Raw genomic sequence first — 18,612 nt, 5'->3', positions numbered from 1 at the left:
TTCGGCCAATGTATAGGTCCGGATCGGTCTGAGTAGCGTAGTCGATATAGCGCTGGTTTTCTGCACTCGAAGTTGCAGGTTCGATCCCGACCCAGGTCGATGGCATTTAAGAGGTTAGGTACAGCTTACAGGAGTAAAATTTTTGAAAAAATTCAACATTTTTTTCCTCCATTACTGTATCTTGTACAATAATGAAAATTGGTATGCGTAAAATGTTGTCCTTCTACTATATGAAAAAAATATTTTTACGATTTACAAAAAAATATATATATATATATTTTTTTTTTTTCACAATTCAAAATGTTGGTAGTTCACTGTGCAGTGATGGAGCGTTTCTCTCATAACTCAAACTTGGTAACTTGTTCATATTCTCTCTCTTTTATTTTATTGCTGAAACTCATGTTCACAATATCATGCTCTTTCAACTACATTCCTTAATAAATAATATTTTTTTTATTTTGTGTTGGAAGAAAATACTGATATTTGACCATTTTTTAAATGAATTTGTTTTTTATCAGACAATCTATCAAAGGTAGAGAAGTGATCTTGTATCCTATTGTAAATATGACATTCATAAATACACCCAAAAAATGTCATCACAGAATGTTGGATAGTTTTTGAGTTATGTGGGAAACGCTTCATCACTGCACAGTGAACTGAATTTTGAAAAAAAATAAATAAATAATTTGTTTTTAAATTGTAATTTTTTTTTTCATATAGCAGAAGGACAGTCTTTTACATATACTAATTTTCATTGTCGTACAAAATACAGTAATGGAGGGAAAAAAAATGTTGAATATTTCCAAAATTTTACTGTTATAAGCTGTACCTAACCCCTTAAGTGTGTTTAAATGCGACAGGCTCATGTTAGTAGATTTACTGGCATGTAAAAGAACTCCTGCGGAAAAAAATTACGGCACACCGGCGACGCTGATATAGCCTAACCTCGGCAGTTGCGAGCGTCGTTAAATAAACGATAATTTAAATTTATAGGACCGGTGCTTACCCAACATCATGACGCACTTGGAGATCTACTGTAGGTAGCAAAATCCGGTTACGAAAACCAGTTGTAACGGCTGGTGGGATCATGGTGTTAACCACACGATACCTCCATTCTGGTTGGATGATCTCCAGCTCTGCTTCGGCACGTGGGTGTGAATTCAGCAGCCGGCCGGTCGGGCTGGAATCCTTAAAGGGCTGTAGCGCCACGGGTTATTATTATTATTATTATTATTATTATTATTATTATTATTATTATTATTATTATTATTATTATTATTATTATTGGTTTGGAGACTGTGTTATGGTGAAATGTTTGGGTTTTGCAATCTCATGTTGAAACTTAATATCTCGAACATTACAAAACTACTTCGCCTATTGGACCCAGCTTTATGAGCACGATAGTGACGAACGATATCTGAAAGATACACCTATTCCATTGAGTTCTCTTCGAATAAAGGATACTGCCCCACAGAATACACTTACAAGACTCAAAAATCTTATCAAATATTGCTATACATAACAATAAAATTATTATTTCAGCCAAACATTGTTTAAATATTAGCGCATACGTTTTATTCAAAACAACATGTTATTTTAAAAAATAAGCATGTATGGAAAATATCGCTAGACTCAATTTTATGTAATCCACAATGTTTGTTTTTATATTTTTCTCAGCAAATAAAAATGCACGGTTTACATTATGCAAAATTTTGGCATATTTGAAATTTCTAGGGCCATATTCATAGACATTCTTAGCGCGTGCTTCCGGTGGATGATCAGCGAACTAACGTTTTTCATATTCATAAACCAGTGTCAGCGATATGATATGATATGAATTCTGTACAAGTAATCACTCGATAGCCGGGGCTAGTTTAGCACGCTCGTAACGCGGGCTAGCGAAATGTCTATGCATAGCACCCCTATAGTCTACGTTTCGACTCTGAAATATTACTCCGAGAACAAGTTTTATCAATATTAAATGTGTAACATTTCTATCTTAAAATAAAAACTAATATACTTTAGTAGCCACAAAATGAGTAACGAAATCTTGAAGACAATTTTGCTAAGTCTCTGCTGTACGAAGACTAAGACCACAGTATAGTACATACAGTCACGAAGCTTGAGTTGCGAGGGTGCTAGGAACAATTGACTGTGCCGGTACTATTTCGCATTGTCTATAATGAGGCGACATTAGCGATCCTAGTTGTTAGCAACTATCTATGGATGCATATTTACTCCGTATTGAGCTTCGTGACTGTACTTTTTTGTAACACTTGCCTCTCTAAAACTAGGTTTATTTCCACCAATCACAAACTGTATTTACAGCTATGTACTTGTAGGAGTTTCATTGTCAAAACGAAATCAATGGTTCAATGAACTTGTAAACATTTATATGGTTAAGTACTCTTTGTCCCTTGTAGCAGCTCACGGATAGTGAGAAGATTTATAAATTTCTAGATTGTGCTAAGACTCTGCTGTACGATGACGTTCCCGTCTATTACACGTTCGACAAGCAAGGAGGAATCTTTAACAGAAGGATACGTGGCATGCTAGTTGTTGAGTTTCCGGGCACTTACAGTAAGGAAACAATTGACAGAGTTTATACATTGCACCTCAAAAATAGCGAAATATATTATCTTCGACTCTTGCACCATAGCATTCGAAGACACTGTTCAATCAACTGAAATCAGTAGACGGTGTTGCTTTCCCGAGTATCAAGTAGTGTGCAAAGCTCGCCACCTACTTGAAGATGATACTCATTGGGACAATACGCTGCATAAAGCTTCCGTCAGCGACAGTGCTGTTAAATTGGGGAAACTCTTTTTCAGTCATTTTAGTGCTTTGTAGTATTTCAAACCCTCTTGAATTACAGAGAGAGTAAAAAAAAATCAGAGGATTTGGTGTGGGATCTGAGAAGGCTCCTACCTGATGTGAACATCAATGATCACTATCCCGGCATAGAAAATCGTGTTTTCAACATTGGCTGTAACCCGCCGGTGAATTACTGTTTACCGTCGCCCAAGGTCTCCGATGATGATCTGATTAAAGAATATCCCGCAGAGACTAGCTATAACATCCTCTAAATTGCTCAGTTCATTGAGTAAAATGAGTCATATATAACTAAGGAATGAACAGAAAGATATTTACACTCAAGTTGTAAACAGTGTGAACGCCAAATCAGGTAAAATGTCCTCCATGGACGCTATTCAGAGGTACTGGAAAAATGTTTCCCATTAATTTAATACTCACCAAAATCCGATTCGATGGCAAGATTGCTCTCGCACTGGTGTCATCCGGTATAGTGGCAACGTTGCATGCGGGTGGAAATACTGCTCATTCTGCCTTCAAAATTCCTCTCAACCTGGACTACAATGAGAGCCCAGTGTGTGCCATACCTAAAAAGAACGATAGAGAAAAAGTACTTCAAGTCTATGTTCTCATTGTATGTGACGAATGTATCATATGGCCAATAATAAAACAATTGAAGCACTAAATCGAACGCTCCAAGATATCAGAAATGATAATAGATTGATGGGTGGAGTGACATTCCTATTTTCTAGGGTCTTTCATCAGACTACTTGTTATCACACGAAATACGAAAGCCGGTATTGTGAATGCCTACCTTAAGCATTTGGTGATCTGGTCTCATGTCAAGAAACATTCGCAGACAGTCAATATGAGAGCTCAATTAAGAAACAATTCGCTAGCACAAGAATTTTAAAATATTTTGTAGAAAATAGGAAAAGGTACTATGGCAAATTCCAATGGTAAAGTAGAATTTCGTTATATTTTCGAAACTGTTCCATCCATTGTTGATCTTATTTCAAAAGTTTACTCCAAGATGAAGAACATCTCCGCGATAGACAAATCTTAGTTTTGCGAGACAGAGATCTTGACATCAAAAAAATGATCAGGCAGCATCCATTAACAAGACCATTTTGAACATGTTCCAGGCTCCCGAAGTTACGTTTAAGTCCATAAATACTGCTTTAAATCAAGATGATGCAACCAACTACCAACAGAGTTTAACTCTCTTAACTAACCGAGTTTCATAACTCGCTTAACTCTCTCGGACTATACGCGCGCAAGATAGTGTTGAATATTGGTGCACCAATAAATGTTGCTATGTAACAAAGCTGCACAAAGAAACTGGCCTGCTGTAGAGTCATTACAACCAAACGTGATAGAGTCAACCATACTCACCGTGTGGTAGAGGAAAAAGCGTATCTAACTTATACCTCGCGCATCTCTCGTCCCTAATTATTGCTCATTTGATTTAAAACGCCTATATAAATTCCCCGTTAGCGACTGTTTTGCGATGACGATAAACAACTCACAAGATCATCTACAGGCATTGACTTAAGGACAAGCTGTCTCTCACACGGCCAGCTGTAAGTGGCTTGCTCCAACCAGGAGAAAGTCTCAGGGGAATGAGACGCAGCGGAGTTATGCTATGAATGAATGTTGAAGTCATAAGATGTCATAAGGTACACAAATGATAACACTGATACACACATATTTATAGCCTACTACCCTAGTTACAAAATTAGATCAAGGTTAATCTCCTGGTCTTTTAATCCCTCCATACTGGAAATAACATATGCAGGAGAGCGCATGTTTTTTTTTTAAACTGACGTTATAACGGTAATATTATCTATATACTTCGCTCCAATAGATGACGCAATAGTAAGCACATTCCTTTCACGGTTAATCTTCTGGTTGGAGAACAGTATCTACTACGAGAAGCAATGTAGTGTGTAAAGAAACATTATTATGATTCAGTAGATATTTATGCTACGTATACATGACAAGGCTCTTAATTTTTAACTAAAATAGATACATTGAGGAAAATGAAATTAACGTATGTTTCCACTGAAGAATTTCAAGTGATATTGTTTCTCCTCATCATTTCTCCACTAATTTCCGTTGAAATCTCTGGCATCTTCCATTACATGCCGAAAGTAGATTTAAATGTCAGAGTCTTAAAATTCGCAACCGAAGTCTACTGTAGCGTTTACTAATTGAAATTCACCTTGTGTACGTCTGTAAATTAATGTAGTCACAGTTAAACTTTATATATAGGAAAAGGATGAATACTAAATTCCGTCAAAACATCCATATTGAATTTTATTGAATTGAATTTACGGGAGGGGGGCACTATGGCACAGCACTGCGACCCGTTAAGGTTTATTGCGCTAACCCTCAAGCTAGGCGCATTCCCAAACCCACACCGGCTGACTACACTAAGGTTCGCTGCGTACCCAAGTGTCGAGCAGGCAACCCCCCTCGTCCCTAGACCAGCACCCTCCGTGCGTCGTCAGCCGGCGATCGGGGAAAGCTATATGGAGAAATAGGGACGAAATTATGTAAATGCCTAATATGGGGAAAACCGGGAGAACTCCGAGAAAAATCCCAACTGCGATCTTGTCCGCCACAAGTGTCACTATGGATTTTTCAAATGAAAAAACATGTATAAGTAAGATAGGAAGCAATACTCAATCTTGTAATTTCTTCCCGAATGTCTAATGGGGCAAGTATTATTTCCGTGTGAAACGCTTCTGTATGCACGGGTTTATGCTCAGACTGAAAACTCCTACATGTCCTTGTCGAACATCCAAATTACACTTTCGTCACTTCAAGCATCGCGCACACAGGGTGGGTCGCGCAGCATGCTTTGAAAACCGGCACTTGCTTAACGTACGCAATGTAAACATCATGTGCTTACCTTACTTCACAATGCGAAACAGGTAGTATGTAGTCTACTGTAACATAAGTCTGAACTGGAACACTGCACAGAGCACTCACAGTATAGTACAGGGACATCATTTTATTTTTACTTCAATTTTTATTGTACCTGAGTTTTTTAATGTACTTCACTCCCACCCCCTCTACTAGTAAACTTCCAATCGTCCTCCACACAGAACCAAGGCCGCGTATGCAGTCAAAGTAAGCAGTACGGATTTAGTGAGTATAACTTAGTACGTTCCAGAAATATGTTCGCGTTTTCTAGTGACGAAAGAGCTTTCAATATTGAATCATATTTTCCCACAGGTACTGTCGTCCGTTTGTCTACGTCGCATCCCGGTTTCTCCCACCCGTTTCTGTTCGCCCCTCTGTAAAGGCTAATGGCTGGGCTGTCCTAGCTCTTTTCGGAAAACATTAATTTCTGTTAGGACTTGAACGTCTACGTAATATTACAAAATTGTTTGAAGTAACTTAAATAAAAGGGCCTAGTTAAGTAATTAACTGTCACGTGATTTCCCCCCTTTCTACGACCCTGCGACAAAACCAATTGGGAGCCACCGGCGATGCTCACTCCGTTAAAGCGCTTGCCTGCCGGTCTGAAGTTGCGCTCGGGCGGGTTCGATCCCCGCTTGGGCTAATTACCTGGTTGGGTTTTTTTCGATGTTTTCCTCAACCGTAAGGTGACTGCCAGGAAATCTATGGCAAATCCTCAGCCTCATCTCGCCAAATACCATCTCGCTATCACCAATCTCATCGACGCTAAATAACCTTGTAGTTGATACAGCGTCGTTAAATAACCAACTAAAAAACCACTTGGACGGTCAGTAGATAGCATGTCTGAGTAATATTACCTTTTCGGATCGGGCAGAATTTACAGTACGTAAGGTACTCTTTAATAGAGTAGGTACAGAATTATTTCAACATGAGTTACTAGTACGAAGGGCAAAACTGCTAATTGGAATTAGGTACAATAGTCTATAGTGCGATAACATGCATAAAAGAACTGAAGCTTGTATCGAAATGAACGGCCACTATTTTCAAAAATGTGTTTAAATATCCATATTATGATTATTTTTCAATTTAACTTCGTTCTCTAAATTGTACGCTAATGTGCTGTAGACAGTAAAATACACACTGCGTAATGAATACGTTCGAATGGATAGCTCAGTTCGTGAGTAAAAACACTTATTGTTAATACAATACTGCATTTTGATTAAAGGAAAACCTAATGAAAATTATCGAACTCAAAATCGCGATATTTCCTAGTTTACGTAAATGGATTAACTACTTTTCTTCCCTCCTATACCTAGTAAAGTGATTTGTTTATATTTTACGCCAATATCATCGAACTCCAGTCGTGGAAGAGGATAGCAAACGATGTTTCCGGTCCTCAATCGTTAATCCAAAGCCAGGTTAATATTAGAAATGTTAGTAAAAATAAAACTATGTCCCTGTACTTGAACCAGATAAGTTATTTTCTTCGCAGTTCTTGCGCTGAAACGCTATGAATCAAAAGTAACTATTACCCCATTTCGTCTCTAATATCTCCATAACTAATCATCATACCACGACGGTTCTTATCCCAAATTTCATCGCCACAATATCTTCTATCACTCTCAGGTCTTCGAAGGTGGCATTTAGTATTCACCCTGTATATATCATATATCCCACACACATTGTAGATATAAGGGCGCAAATGGCCATAGCAGCTGACGCGCCCTTTTTAAACCGCACTAAATAACTATACTGTGAGCCTACATATAAAAACTCCCCCAAGCTGCAGCAGTTGCATCCTAGAGTATGGGCGATAGGTCTTCCAGCAACACCGCTCTCGTGGGTTCTACTCCCATCCAACTCCTCCTCCCCCTAATTTCTGACTAGAATTGCCTTATCAGCACAGCTCTCGGGTCATTTGGGTGATGAGACCTTCCTTCTACAAACAGGTGGTACTCTGCGCGGCAGATATATCATAATTTTTAATATTATACACAATTGTCACGAAAGTTATGCCCAGGGAAAGTTTCTCCTAAATAATTTGTTAGAGGAAAGATAAAGAAAAGAAAAAAAAAAAGAAGAAAGAAAGAAGAGTAATGTGATAGTTAAAAATTATGAGGTATCAGAAATTATGTTCCTTTCTTACATACCATATAGACTACATATTGTGACTTTCATTTGACAGCAAACTTATAAGTTGAAACAAAATATATTGTCAATTAATATTAGAATTGTTGAAACGAAAGCGTTTGGATACTTTAGTAAAATTGCCAATTGGATGAGTTCTTAATATACAGGTAGGGTCATAAGTCATGTTACCCCTGTAATATTTTTACATTTTAATATTCTAATAGTTTAATATTTTAATTAATTAATTAATTTCAATTTTGCTGTGGCAGAAGCATTCAGGAATATAACAGAAGATTTTCATCGCAATGTCTCTCGTCGAACATGGCGTTGTATTCAGTTCTGTCATGATAACGATGGTGCACACATATATCTCCGGAATAAATAAGGTATGTGTATGTATATGAGTCGTTAGTTGTTAGTTAATTGCGAAATAAACAAATTGGGGGGAGGGTTACGTGACGTATGTAGTAATATACATATTTTTATTTTTCTTCTGCTGTAACATAATTTCTAATTTGTTGAATTTTTATTTCTAATTTTAACTTCAATTTTTATAATAATTGTAATTTTCACTTTAATTTTATTATTTTTATTTTCAATTTGGAAAATTAAAATGAAGTCGAAAAAGTTAAACGTAAACAACATTATTTCTCTTAAAAGTGACTGAAAACTGATAACTGGACGACAATTGTGAAATTTTTAGTGGATAAAGTGTTTCAATTAATATTCCCCGTTTTCCAATGCTAGGCCTACATTGTCGCCAAATCACCGTCTCCATCGTTTTTAGTAGATACTTACTATCTTATCGTCAACAGTTAAACATAATATTTAAAAAACTTGAATTCGAATGTCTTATTGATGACATAGGTTAGGTTAGGTAACGGTACCTAGGAGCGGGTTAGGGACGACCCTTTGAACGTCGGCCATATTGAAGTCTATTGTGCACTCCAAATTTATGAAATGAATGAGGATGAGGTATACCAACCCACCGGCCGCATGTGACCCTAAGCCCGCTCACCCAACGGGGCCCTCTACCCTCCACTTCCTAAGCCATACCGCCAAGGTGACCAAGCAGCACAGGATCCATTCCAACAGCCCTTCCAATTTGTCGAAGCGCCCATTGATGACATAATATCCGTAACGCGTAATTAAAATCCGTTCATTCATGCAAAAGTTATTGTGAGATACACCATGCACACATACTCCAGTTCAGTTTCGTCTATTTTGTTTTTTTAACCAAAGAAAGACAAAAAAATTGACATAATATATTGTACGATAGGAAAGTAGACCTATATTTACAAAGGCATATTATTCGTATATATTATATATTTTATGATTCAGAAGTTATAGTAGGCCTATTCCTATTTAAATTCATTTCAAATTCATTCATTGCTTCATACGTTTTGGAGATTACGCACACAGAAAACTATACCTCACAATACAATTTCTATTTTTAAAGAGAACAATTCTACCTTCTAAGAAATCACATATATAAAGTAAATTAATAGCACAACAATAATAAATATATTTCTCACGCAAATATTTTCATAAAATTGTACGCATTCACTAATACGTGTATATTTGGTATACTTTGTCCTTCAGGGCAACCCCTATTTTAGGGGAAGTTTGTTTAAATAAATGAATAATAAGAAAGGGTGCGTCTCAAAGCAAGTTACGTGTATGAAAACGTCTTGCCAATCGCGTGCTAATATTTATCACATGTATGTACTAAGAACGTATAAAAACACTATCTTTCATTTGAGTTGCACATTTCTATAAAATATAAAGATACAATTTTTTTCTTTCTCGTTCCGTTCTTGACATTAGGTTAGATCACGCAAACAAGATGGCGTCTTCCTTCTCTCGCTTACTTTCCTTGTCAAAAAGTGGGCAACAAGAACGATGACAAACAACTCTGTCATGATAAGAGCCTTTGGCGTGTAGCGGCAGAAGCTACCGAGCAAACAAGACAAGATGCGAAACAAGTGAACGCAGGAAAGAGAGGGAAAGCTCCATCAAAGAAACAACAATAAAAAAAGGAAAGAGATGAAGGCTCCGAGACATGAGAGGGCTTTAAAGTAGGGCTAAAAATTTATTACTAACTGCTCAAGAAGTGCAGTAAAGAGAAAATAACTTCTTTTTACCCTTTTCCTATTAGGGTCGTTCACACATGTAATGTAGTCTATAGTCTAAGCAAAACAACATTATGTCATCGTCGTATTTGTGCGTATGTTTGTCAACAAGAAATCACTATTAGGGTGGACTTTAAAAATGTTGAGATTTGAACTTTTCTAGTAAGTGGTAGTTATTTTTTAATTACACATATCTTGAAATGCTGTATGAGACATCTGATGACAAAAGAGAAATTATGGAATGACAATGTTAAAAGAAAATCTAAGTAGTCAAAGAAAATCTGCCCAAACAATTAATTAACCCGATCTACCATGAGTGAATTTTGAGAAATGTTGCATTTTGTCAATTTTGATGTGAATTTAAAAAGCATAGTGAGGACCAATAAGCTAATACAATAACATTAGGAGTAATCAGGATCCGTCTGTGCTAATTTGTTTAACAAATATTGGTTGCTATAATACTTGTCACATTAAAACATGTGCAAAAATATTAAAACATATGCAATATTGTTACAATTACGTAGATGGTCCAACATATAGTAGGCTAATTGTAACAATATTGCACATGTTTTAATATTTTTGTATTTTAATAACCTTTGACCATGGCTCATATAGCCCTTGTTTTAATATTTTAATCAATTTATATTCAATATTTACCACCATAGAGAGACTTATAATTTCAACTAATGTATCTATTTTGTACTATATACACATGTACCAATTTCATTCATGTAATTAGGCATATAACTTTTCTGAAGATGGCTTATTCAAGCCGAAAACGTTAAAAACTGAATAAACTAATGTGACAAGTATTATAGCAACCAATATTTGTTAAACAGATAAGCACAGACGGATCCTGATTACTCCTAACGTTAATTTTGGTGTGATTATATTGGAAAAGTATAGAATTAGAATTAAGGTAAAATTTAATTGCTTGGAGAAGAATATATCCAAGAACTTTACGTTCCAACGAAGTTAAAAAAGCAACACCAACTATGACAAAATAACCAACATAATAAAAACAATTAATGAACTAAAAATCTCTTTAAACATAATTACTATTTCAACATTTTTCATTGCAGCAGAATTTCACGGACTACATGTAATTTATTGTAACAATATTTTTATTTTTCCCATAAAAGTTCTCACAGTATCGAACTGTTATCCTTCTTGTAGAAAATTCATCAGCAATGGTAGAATTAAAATAACAAGTGAAGATAGAAAGTAGGATAAAATCTTTCCACAGTCACACTTTTCGCAACAAATCTCACAGTTTCTGCCTAAAATCAAACTCCTATCCTTTTGCTGAGAAACCATCAGCAATGATAAAATTTAAATGTAAACCGAAGTGCTCTAAGAAACTTTTTCCACAACGGCTCTGGATATTAAAATAGATCCAAGATAATATTTAAATATTACATAGGAAATATATATATATATATATATATAATATATATATATATATATATATATATATATATATATGAATTAGTGACCTTGATATGCGAGGATTCTGATTCTTATCGGCAGTCGATAACTTAACTAGCGACAATAAATTCCTTTTTGACAATAGCAAAATGAATTACTAATGGAATACACTATTATTACTGATAAATATTCGTACCGGCACCGGGAATCGAACCCAGGACCTCTCAGCTCTGCGCGTAATGCCTCCCTAACGGCTTGCTTCAAATCTTAAATTGTCCGGTATCGATGTTTCGAGACATGCTGCTTAATTATTCCCCACAGGGAAATCACACCGTCTTTTCTGCGGAAAATTTCACACAGGACATGGCGCCCATCATTTTGTGCCTCGACAATGATGGTGCCCATACTAATGTTCTGGATCACTAAACAAGTTGAAACGTAAAGTATCAACCATTGTCACACATCTGCAATGACATGTTCAAAATGGATGCACATCAACATACAAACAAGGGGGGTGACAAGCCTTTCGGGCCTTAATGTACAGACCGATTATTTAGTTCTGACAGCTCGGCGACGCGAAAGAGGGGAAGTAATAGGAGTAGTGGGGAGAGCTCCAGAGTAGAGATAAGGGCGAGCGGTTGGTAAAGGAATGAAGCACAGCTTAATTGTACTAGAAACATACGGCTTTACCGCACGCATGACATCCGATCGCTCCGAAGGCAAGTGAGTGACTAACCCAAACACCCCTTGGCGTAACTAAATGGACTCGCTTGACCCAGGCGCAGATCGCCGGCGACTGTCAGGACTAAATAATCGTACTGTACAGTGTACACGTCTCGGCTCTATTCAGACAATGCTCGCTATCTGTTAGCTACACAGCGAATGTACCTATATTGTTCTTGCATCCCAACGTAAAGTGATATTGGATGGAAGATTTAGAGATGTTCAATCTCGAAACACAGAACATTTGTAAAAAGAGAACGATTCTTCAGTGATGGCCGAAAGTCGCGGCACTAAGTCTATAAGATAAGGCAATTTCTTGACGGACATTTGTAGATGTACACGTTTTGTCTTTACGAGTGTCAATAACATGAGTTTCCTAGAATAATGAAATAAACAGCAATAATGATGAGTTAATAAACAGAATTATTTTACTCTCGAAAAACGTTGTTACAATGACATTGAAATGGATATTATATCAGTAGGCTATAACTACTGTTGATTTTGTAAATACTTTCTTAGATTAATCTACAAACTTCTAATAATTTCTTTGCTCCTTTTGCATCTTTTGGAACATATAAAAATGTAGGCCTACATAAGATTTCTTCTTTCAGTAGAAGCAGATATTATAATTAATTAATTAATACAACGAATAAAATGCGACTGGTAGCAATGAAAAAATATAGTAATGGTAAAGTTATTTCCTTCATTGTTCATGGAGGCCCACAAGATACCAGAAGACTAAGGCCTCCACCTTTGCAGAGAGTAAATTTTATAACAGAAGGCTGTCAGTACGTAGGCCTACTTGCTGCCTTCAACCCAAAGAAAAATCCCGAGTATAGTACCCATTTCCATTAAAGTCTGAGTGAGTTCTAGGACCATAGTACGGCAGAAAAATTACACCAATGGAGAAAATTCATGACTTCATCGGGAACTGAACTTCTTCAAAATAGACACACGTTTTTATTTTGGAGTAATTATTCAACAATATATTCACCCAAATATTCACACAATTACCCATGAGTTCAATTAATAATAATTTACCACATTCACAGTCAATTTCAGAATACGATACTTTTTTCAATTAGTATCTCATTTACAGACTTCCATACTTCGGACCCGAAAGAGCAGTTCAGTGGTAAATCCGCATAACGGCGTACTGAGTATAGTGGTAAAGCGTACAGTGGGCTGGGGTACCGTAGAATGGATGCCAACAAATACGCAAAAGAAAACGCTCTGTATTTGAAGGTTCTGACGAATAATTTGATTTTCATACAAACTGTGTCTGAAACTATTACACGGTTAGAAAAGTCAGAGCAAGAGATGCCGGAAGCCCTCAAATTAATTTAGAAAATGATGCAGAGAATTAATGAGACATCAAGTACACCGATTACTGAACGTGTAAAACAGAAGTGGAAATCAATTTTATGTAAAAATAACGGATATGGAACATTGTGTAACATAAACAGCAAATTAGTGGACATAGAGTCACGCGAGAATAGGACTGTCTCTTAGAGACTGCAATGATGTTAGGTTTTTCGTTTTGCTCCTATCACGTCATGCGACGTAGGGCGCAGCTTTCTACAGTACAAACTTTGACAGATAACCGAAAAAGATTTACGTTTGAGACACTGAGAATGTATCTTGTAGTACATTGCATTTCGGTACTGTAACTGCACTTCCTAAAAACGACCAATAGGATAAATGAAAAAATTAAAATTGCTACATGCTTATTTCCACCATTAACACTGTGTATAATTAAACAGAAATTCTTATAAAAGACAGGAGAATAAATGCTTTTCACATTCTTTTGACATTATCATTGTGTAATGTATATTTACTTTCAGAATGTACATATGTATGTGTTTCTCCATACTACCTTACTCTACTCTAAATAGCAACGTTGTTACCTCAACACATCTCTATCTACCTGCAGCGAGTCAACAACCTATAGTGCATGCACAGTAAACTTATTGTATCAGGTCCAAAGTCTCGAAGCCTGCTCACATAGCTATACGATTTTTAAGAAGAGTTAAGTATTATTATGAAGTAGATAAGAGGAAGAAACGAGATGGTAAAACAAGAAGTAGAAATTCCTTTTCTGAACCAAAAGCACAAAAATGTGATAAAGAAATATAAGGAATGCCTGTAACAGGCAGGCTGAAGATTGACAAAAAATTTCTAAATTAACAACGACATATAATTGCGTGTAATGGAGAGATAGGTCGATAAAAAAAAAGTACAAAGTCTTATATGAGGTCGAAAAAGACCACTGACCCAAGTCCTGAAGTTAAAGATTCCCGTATTAAACCCAGATTTAACAGACGAGGCGGTGTAAACATTACTCCCATTGCTGAAGAAACACTGTACTTACTGAAGTCTGACCAAAGGCTGAAATGTAGGCCTAGTAACCCTCTCACTGGACGTGACTTATGCCAAACTGGTAACCTAAGCAAGAGTTTCATGTTTTTCTGAATACTTATAAACTCACCAATCGTTATCACCATCACGAAACAGATCTTAACGGTTTAATACGAAATTGCCCATAATGACAACAACGATATTGATGATTATAATATTATGATAGCCTATAGATTATGATTACGTCGATATTAGCAATGATATTGATGATTAACTAAAATAATGAAGACTCCTCTTTCAGAATTAAACTTGTAGCCTATTTGTGACTTGTACGCATAGGACTGGCATGTAAGTTGAGCGGTTAGGACTGTATCTCTGAAAGCTCATAAATTTTCATCAGTGTTGTTTATTTCATAAGAGTTTTCGGATGACGGCTTACCCAGCTCGACTCCCAGTTCTGTTGAGCAGGAATGTTATATCCCAATGGTAGGAAACTAAATTTATATTTGTTATAGTTTATGTGACACCAATAGACCTGTGTTACACATCCAATAACATGATCTCCATATGAAACAACTCTAGCAAGTTAATTATGTGTTCTACAAGTTGCAGATCTGGTTTTAAATGGCGACAGGAATTATTTCTCTGCTGGAAATCTTTGTAATTGCAACAACCGCAGAACTGAAACTTAAAATGTATTTAAATTATACAATAGTCAAAGAATCTCGGTATGAAATTTTAATTAAGCTATGTTCATGTTCTCGTCCTCAGTTGCCGGAGCAGTCATTATGCTTCTCATTCGTGAAAGATGTAAGTGTGCCTGGAGTATTGATATGTGTCCCTCGTCTTGTGCCTATGCTTTTCAGTTTCAGAAAATGACCTCGCGTCATGCTGACTGCTTGACACGAGGGAAAACTAAATGTGTAGTATCACTTAACAATCTGAAAAAATTCCGACGGTAAAAACATTAATGATTTGTACAGTTTGTAATAATAATAATAATAATAATAATAATAATAATAATAATAATAATAATAATAATAATAATACAAATGGCTTTTAAGGAACCCGCAGGTTCATTGCCGCCCTCACACAAGCCCGCCATCGGTCCCTATCCTGAGCAAGACCAATCCAGTCTCCAGCATCATATCCCACCTCCCTCAAATCCATTTAATATTATCGTCCCATCTACGTCTCGGCCTCCCCAAAGGTCTTTTTCCCTCCGGCCTCCCAACTAACACTCTATATGCATTTCTGGGTTCGCCCATACGTGTTACATGACCTGCCCATCTCAAACGTCTGAATTTAATGTTCCTAATTATGTCAGGTGAAGAAAACAATGCGTGCAGTTCTGCATTCTGTAACTTTCTCCATTCTCCTGTAACTTCATCCCTCTTAGCCCCAAATATTTTCCTAACAACCTTATTCTCAAACACCCTTAATCTCTGTTCCTCTCTCAAAGTGAGAGTCCAAGTTTCACAACCATACAGAACAACCGGTAATATAACTGTTTTACAAATTCTAACTTTCAGATTTTTTTGACAGCAGAAATAATAATAATAATAATAATAATAATAATAATAATAATAATAATAATAATAATAATAATAATAATAATTACAGCAAATAAAAATTCAAAGAGAATATCGGTAAATAAGCTTATATACTCCTGGAAACTGAGACTGAAAGAATTTGGAAATAAAGAGCGACCATTCTTTCATTAGAGCTTTTTTTGTCACTATTGGTGTTACACCTAATTTCCATTAAGTCTTATTATTCTGAGTAGTATTCCTGCTCAAACGCACACTCTCGAATTAAAAGCTATGATTCTCATGATCATTTTTCAAGATCCTATTTCGACATCTCATTTGTCTGCTAAGGAAATGGGCCTACAGGAGAATTCAAAAGAAAACTCCCATTAAAGAAACAGAAAACAAGTGATAGAAGATTCACAAAATCCTGATCATTGCATGAATATGTATTCTTTATTGTTTTATATGTTATGATCCATTGCTTATAGAAAGTCATACAATTTGTTGTTGTTGATTTTATTTTTTTACATATAGCACAGACCTAAATGTGGAACACAACTTGACATCGCTCACATTTTCATTTTAAAACTCGTTTTTTAATAGTGCAAGGTATACAACACTTATCGGTTTTAAGTCTTGTGAAAATCATATACTATAACGTATACTATAATTGTCACCAAATTTATTTTCAATGAAGAGTTCACTGAAATAACTAAATCTCTTTATAACAAGATCCGTCTTTAACATTCACAACTCTGAGGGTGCTATTCATAGACATTTTTCTAGCCCGCGCTACGAGCGTGCTAAACTAGCCCCGGCTATCGACTGGTTACTTGTACAGGATTCATATCATATCATATCATATCGCTAACACTGGTTTATGAATACGAAAGACGTTAGTTCGCTGATCATCCACCGGAAGACCGCGCTAAGGATGTCTATGAATACGGCCCTTACAGTTTAGGCTTAGAAAATATTACTATTTAAAAGGTAAAATCAATCTCATGACAGGCCAAATCGGCCCAGAGGTGACGAGATGCTCAATTCCGATAATTTCAGACTTATACCATTTGGCGATCAAGTACTCCATATAGACGTGAAGCCAGTATCTCGTCGGTTTTGGTCCTCTATGGGCTATCGCGCCCAATATCTCTTTACACTTTATCATGATAGATCCGAATTATGATCGCGGCAGTGAAATGTAGCTTCATCTCCCATTCATAGGAATTGGATATCTGTCCTTTCTCTTGTTGCCCTCTCTTGTGTTAAGCTGTAGCGGTACTGTAGGCATTCTGACCACATATTTAAAATCATTCATAGCAATAAGAAGACTCCTTGAAGACTGATGACGATGACAACGATAATGATAGTAGTAGGATTTGCGGCTGTTTCGGTCCACATTTTTTGGTAAACAGATAGTAACAGATAGGCCTATATAGGTATCTAAAACTTGGGCCACGCTTTTTCGGTCACTGGTATCTTTGGTCACTGCATATTGGAATGATGTTTTGGGTAATTATGGCTTATCGGTACCTACTTCAGTCATTATATCCTCAAAATGTAATGAAATGGAAGAACTAATTATTTTTATTGTAAGGAATTGCACAGGAATTTACTATCTGAGTAGGTACTATTCCATTTCTTCCTCTTCACTATCACTATCAGCTGCACCTCACTGGGGTTGATCTTCAGTTTGTAGGCCAGTGCCCTTAAAGAAACACCCAACTGTCCTCTGGTCTTGTAGTCCCAGTATCTTCCCAAAATGGACACGATTTGCTCCTGGTTCTTGATGTAGCCTGTGTTTTGTTCAGGAGAGACCTTACGTTTCTTTGCAAATTGTTTTTTCCGTTGCTAGGAAATGACTTTACTTCCACTCAGAAATTGTATTGCATTTTGCAAATTGTTTTTCTCGTTGCTAGGAAATGTAATTTAAATTAAATTTATTTCACAAGCAATGACCAAGCAACATGACTTAAAGCAATGACAAAAATGATAAAGTGACCCAAGTGACCGAAGTGCTGTACCAAAAAATTCGTGGTACGGAAATGGGCTATTACCGAAAATGCTGTACCAAAAATTTCGTGGGCCCGGAATGTCTTATTTGCCTAAATTTTCTAGCACCAAAAATGAAAAGTGATTCAAAATGATGGACCGAAACAGCCTGAAACGAGTAGTAATATCTGACGTATTCCAATCAAAGTCGCTTTCAGCTGCAGAGGATATAGTGTGTGGACGGGAAATGACCGACAAATATTTCCTGGGGACTCCTATCACGAACAGATTTCTTTCAAGTCTTTCAGCAACAGAATTTGAACCCGCATACCTCCTAATCAATAGCATGCGTGGTAACCACTAGACCACCGAGAACAAGACTGCAGTGATAGCAACTATATTGATGATGATAATGATGTCGATGATGATAAAGGCCTATGAGATGAGAGAAGATTTACTCCGTTGTACCTTGCACGCAGGTCCTCTTGATCGATGACACAGTTCAATCGATAGTCATAAATAATGCATCGGACCACACGCGTTGGGAAGCGGCCTGCCTGCTCTTCATTAATTAT

Source organism: Periplaneta americana, chromosome 1 (genome assembly GCF_040183065.1).
Source record: "Periplaneta americana isolate PAMFEO1 chromosome 1, P.americana_PAMFEO1_priV1, whole genome shotgun sequence".
Classification (NCBI taxonomy): domain Eukaryota; kingdom Metazoa; phylum Arthropoda; class Insecta; order Blattodea; family Blattidae; genus Periplaneta; species Periplaneta americana.
This window is presented reverse-complemented; position numbering follows the sequence as displayed.